Source organism: Otolemur garnettii, unplaced genomic scaffold (assembly GCF_000181295.1).
Source record: "Otolemur garnettii isolate 467f Iridium unplaced genomic scaffold, OtoGar3 scaffold00061, whole genome shotgun sequence".
In the NCBI taxonomy this organism is placed as follows: Eukaryota; Metazoa; Chordata; class Mammalia; order Primates; family Galagidae; genus Otolemur; species Otolemur garnettii.
Genome location: NW_003852456.1, coordinates 704,812 through 711,177, shown reverse-complemented (window position 1 = coordinate 711,177; position 6,366 = coordinate 704,812).

Below are 6,366 nucleotides of genomic sequence, written 5' to 3'. Positions count from 1 at the left end.
AAATCCATAGTGATGAAAACAGCATGGTGTTGGCACAAAAACAAAGAGGTAGATGTATGGGAACAAAATAGAGAACCAAGAGATGAACCCAGCTACTTACTGTTATATGATCTTTGACAAGCCAATTAAAAACATTGAGTGGGGAAAAGACTCCCTATTTAACAAATGGTGCTGGGCGAATTGGCTGGTGACCTGCAGAAGATCGAAACTGGATCCACACCTTTTACAACTAACTAAGATAGACTCTCACTGGATTAAAGATTTAAACTTAAGACATGAAACTATAAAAATACTAGAAGAAAGTATAGGGAAAATACTTGAAGAAATTGGCCTGGGTGAAAATTTTATGAAGAAGACCCCCCCGGGCAATTGAAGCAACATCAAAAATACACTACTGGGACCTGATCAAATTAAAAAGTTTCTGCACAGCCAAAAGTACAGTAAGTAAAGCAAGTAGACAGCCCTCAGAATGGGAGAAGATACTTGCTGGTTATGTCTCCAACAAAGGTTTAATAACCAGAATCCACAAACAACTCAAATGTATTAGCAAGAAGAGAACAAGTCATCCCCTCTCAGGGTGGGCAAGGGACCTGAAGAGAAATTTCTCTGAAGAAGACAGGCACATGGCCTACAAACATATGAAAAAATTTGCTCACCATTCTTAATCATCAGAGAAATGCAAATCAAAACTACTTTGAGATATCATCTAACACCAGTAAGATTAGCTCATATCACAAAATCCCCAAATCTCAGATGCTGGCATGGGTGTGGAGAAAAGAGAACACTTCTACACTGCTGGTGGGATTAACTGGAGAACACTTAAAAAACTAAAAATAGACCTGCCATTTGATCCTATAATTCCTCTATTAGGTATATATCCAGAAGACCAAAAATCACACTACAATAATGATATCTGTATCAGAATGTTCATTGCAGAGCAATTCATAATTGCTAGGTCATGGAAGAAGCCCAAGAGCCCATCAATCCACGAATGGATCAATAAATTGTGGTATATATACACCATGGAATACTATGCAGCCATAAAGAAAGATGGAAACTTTACCTCCTTCATGTTTACATGAATGGAGCTAGAAAATATTCTTCTTAGCAAAGTATTCGAAGAATGGAAGAAAAAGTATCCAATGTACTCAGCCCTACTATGAAACTAATTTCATAGCCCTCCTATGAAAACTATAACCCAATTTTAGCCCAGGAACATGGGAAGGTGGGGGGGAGAGTGGATGATTGGCGGGATCACGCCTATGGTTCATCCTGTAAGGGTACATGTGAATCTCTCTAAATGTAGAATATAAATGTCTTAACACAATAACTAAGAAAAAAGACATGAAGGCTATGTCAACCAGTTGGATGAAAGTATTTCAAATTGTAAACAGAAACAGTACACTGTACTCCATGATAGTATTAATGTAACTGTTATGATTTAATAACAATAAAATAAAATGGTGTCTTCAAGAAAAAAAAAAGATAGAAAAACAACAAAGGCTGGGCACAGTGGCTCCTCCCAGAATTCTGGGAGGCTGAGGCAGGGGGATCTGCTGAGCTCAGGAGTCTGAGACCAGCCTGAGCAAGAGCGAGACCCCATTTTTACTAAAAAATTAGAAAGTAGTTGGTTGTGGTAGCCTGTATTTCCAGCTACTTGGGAGGCTGAGGCAGGAGGATTTCTTGAGCCCAGGAGTTTGAGGTGCTGTGAGCTATCATGATGCTACAGCATTAAACCCAGGGGACAGAGTGCAACTCTGTCTTAAAAAAAAAAAAAAAGGAAAAGGAAAAAAAGAAAAGAAACATGACACAAAACCCACAGGGGGATTGGATTTAGTCCATGGGTTATAGTTTGCTGCCTGTGTTCTATCCTGTCTGCTTCCATTGAGTAGAAACTGAACTTAGGTCTCTTTACTCACCAGGAAGAATCTCTAGGGTTTTTTCCAGTTTGCTGCAAAAGCAGCAAAAAAAAAGTCTGTCCAAAAAAATGAAAACTGAGCTACAAAAAACATGAAACAAAGGTGAGAAGAGGTGGATAATAAGAAATTACCAAAAGGGCCCCATGTGGTACATTGTTGGGGTGATGGGTACCCTTAGAAATCCTTACTTCACCACGACACCATCTGGGGACATAACAAAATTGCACATGTAGCCTATAAATTTGCACCAATTAAAAAAATTAAAAACCAAAGTCACACTATATGCAGCCCCCATTTTTTTATTATTAGAATTGATAAACATAAAATGATCCTCCTAAATTACTGTAAAAGTCTTTAAACACTCACATTCCATTTCTGTGCTTACCCAGGGGCAAAATGATAATAAAGAGTTTGTGGCTTGACACCAAATAGTTCATTCACCAACTATTACGGATCATAGGTACGATCACTAACATATATGGCATTGACAGAATCTGGAATGTTTCTTTCTATGTCTTAGTGACTTCTGATCCCTCCAGTTGGAAGACACATGTGTTTCCTTTGCTGGCCTAGTTGGCAAGACTACAGATATTCCTTTGAGAGCAAAGGAGATAACCAATTGCTTGCTCTTTCCAGGACCCTCTAGTGTTTTCATTTCTTTCTGAATGTGTTCATTGGTTGGACACTCTTAGAATGAACACTGATAACCACATTGCACCATCAACTCTTTTCACAAAGACAAACCACAGTTTCATGAATTCATTACCCAATATTTGATACTGATTATCTTGTAGGAACTTCTTGTTATAAAATGCATTTTTTTCTGATCGCTTACATCTACTAATTCATCAGAAAAACCACTATAGCATTTTTATCACAATTTTTCATTTCATACATAGCCAACTCAAGAATTCAATAGAACAGAAATATCATGCTCTCAGACGTGTCTCAATTACACAATCACTATATTCAGAAGTTTCTACAAATGCTGCAGGTATTAACAGAGTATTTATTTAAATTCACATTTTCCAGCCATGGAAATTTTAACTAACCATGTTAAAGTTTTCATTTTGTAGTGTTGACTATTGCCAAGTACATTACATATATTCACTTCTTTGAAGAAGCGTCTATTACATTTCTAAACACATATTCCATCCTATGCTTTCTTTGTAAGAATAAAATCACTTTAGAGATAACCGAAGATCCCTAATTAATGGAAGGAAAAGGAAAAAAAAACTTACTTCCTATTTCTGTTTCCCTTAGAGTGGGAAATAAAGGATTTACAACATTTTCAAGACCACAACTTTTAATAAGAAGCACCTTGTTTTTAAGCCTCGCCCCAGAGGGTCTGGGACCTGGGAGAGAAATATTTTCTGTCTGCAGCTCTTGAAGGCCCTCACCAGATAAGTTCTTGTGGAGTGTTTTTCAGTTTAAGCGTTATCTTCTTTTATATTGCTTTCACCACTAAACACGTCTTACAAAGCACATTTGTTGTGTGCCATGCTTAGCAGATGACATAACTAAGGCCTATTCATGGCAGCTGTTTACCTAAGTATCTGGAATCTATTTAGTGAACTATCTTCTATTTACTTGTATTAACTATAAGTTAATTATGAAATAGCATTCTGGATTTGTAATGTCTAAGACCCTAATATTGCTCATACCTATTGCTTCTTGTGGCCTGACAAAGTGAAATACCCTTCCTATCTGGCTCTCTGCTCCAGTTCCACTAAACTTCCCCGGGGTGAGACTGACCTTTGAATTCAGAGTTGGAGCTCCACCATAGTTATATATTCTCATGTCACTGCTACAAAAATAATGAGCTGCTTTTACAATCAAAGAAATACACAAGCTCAGAATAAACAGTCATGGTTTGGAAACATGGTTTTATAAATTTAAATTTTGGTCTTAAAAGATAGCAAAAGAAGGATTTGCACGCTAAACTCTGCCACAAATGAGTTGCCTACATTTGTTATGTGAGATGATGAATATAATGTTATTAGCCCTAGCAAATGAACTGATGTCATGTCAAAAATGTGGCATCTCTCTCTGATTAACTGTGTCATAAGCTGTTTTCAATCTTCCTCTCAGGAAAATGTATCTGACATCAACAAAGTGGTGTTTCTACAACTAATGTAACTTCAAACTAGTGTCTGTAGCCTAACATACAGCAACCATGAGCTCGGCAACATTTTCTTATAGAATATCAAGGCTCACAAGTATACTTCTGAACCTACTTTTATAATATCTTGAGTTCTTACTGACACTGACACTGTTATCCCAGGTCCCATATTATAAATAACCAGATAAGAATAATCTCATATTTTTTGCAATAAAAGGATGCTAGACAGCTTATATTCTACAAATTTTTCAAAGATAGAAATCTTTACCACAACAGACTGCCTTCATTTCAGGCATCTTCCAAATGTGCACCATTTCTGCAATCAGAGAGCTGGCACCCGGACAGCAGCCTGAGGACACTGATTAGAGGTGTTCAGGGATGAATCTAATCAACCAGCTAATGGCAGGGACCTGTCAGTTTCAGGGAACTCCTCTATGAATGGAGAATATTGAGTGATCAGAATCACAAGCGATGATCATCGACATCAAAAGCTCATGAACACTCCACAATAGGAATAGTTGCCATCTAATTTTTTAAATCTCCAATAATAATAGTACTACTAACAATAGCTAATAAAGACTGAGTACTTATTATGTACCTGGACTGTTCGATGTATGTTTACATATGTTAATTCACTTCAAACTCACAGCAATTCTATGACATAAAAATATTATTATCCCCATGGAATTTGGCAGCATATTTTTGTATGTAATGCCTGCCTTTTCCGATCATAGTCTCTGGAAACCTGCACAAATTGTCTACAAATTAAGCAGAGTGCTCTACTATTTGCCTGACCAAAAAGGAGTCATCTGTCCACTTTACATTGAACAATCTTCCTTCATCTGTGATTTTTCTTTCTGGGGGGTTCTGTTTTCTTCTGAGATATTGTAGAAGCCATGCCGGGATTAAAGAACTAATAATAGATAAGGGACTATATTTACTTTTATTATGAAAATTAATTGACAGGAAAATAGAAGGCAAGGTGTGGGCTCTTCCACATTTAGCTGCTAATGCAAAGTGAGGCAGAGACCGTAGAGCACAGCAGGCAATGTGTGAGGTGCCAGTGAGGTATGAGGGTACCTTCATAATTAGATAAGGCTGGTCCAGGGGACTCATGCCTGTAATCCCAGCACTCTGGGTGGCCGAAGTGGGAAGATAGCCTGAGCTCAGGACTTCAAGACTAGCCTGAACAAGAGTAAGACCCTGCATCTAAAAACTAGCTGGGAGTGGTGGTGGGTGCCTGTAGTCCCAGCTACTCAGGCGGCTTAGGCAGGAGGATCAACTGAGATCATGAGTTTGAGATTGCTGAGAGCTATGACACCACAGCACTCTACCCAGGGGGACAGCATGAGACTCTGTCTCAAAATAATAATAACAAAATAATAATAAAATAAGAATGCTTATCTGACTTCTGAATAACCTTATATGCCTAACTTTGCAATTTCAGGCTGAACTGTTATTGGTAGTCGCTGCCTCACCAAGTCACCTTGAGCACACGTAACATGGGATGGTGTCAATTTGACTGTCTGCACTGGGAAGACAGTGGAAGCACCACACCGCCATAAAACTGAAGCCACACACATGTGCAAAGAGAGAACACACATGTGTTTATTTTATGTGACATTGTGACTCCATGTTGGCATCTACATAGCTCACATTCAAGAATCACACTATTGAGTTCCACCAGAAAATCATAAAAATTCTCATAAAGCCTTAGTAAGTTTGTGATTGAGTTTGGGCCACATTCACAGCCATCCCAGGCCACAGGTCAGGCACTTCTGATCTAGAGCCTAGGTTCTTAACCACTAGATATAATTTGTGAAAGAACAGTCCTCATCTAAAACTATGGAAATTAACCTTAACATCACCATCACATGCATTTAAATAATGGATATACTTGGATTCAGTGCTCAGTTCAGTTCTGTACTTGGGAACTCTTGCCACCAGCATGACGTGTCTAAACTTCTCTGAATCTTGCAGTCTCTTCAGCTATAAAGTGGCACAATATCTGTCTTTCAGGATTATTGTGACTTTTTAAAAAATTTCTATTACAGAAGTACAAATGTTTTTGGTTACATGATTGCTTTTGCAATGCTTGAGTCAAGGTTATAAGTGTGCCCATCGCCCATATAGTGTTCACTGTACCCATTAGGTATTTTTTGGCCCATCCTTTCTTACTTAATGCCTTTTGCAACAATTTGGACAGAACTGGAGACCACTATCCTAGGTGAAGTATCTAAAGCAGTGATTTTGAACACTGTGCCATGAGAGGATCTTAGGTGGGCCTTAAAAATTTTTAAAGAGCATTAATTAAATTATTTGTAA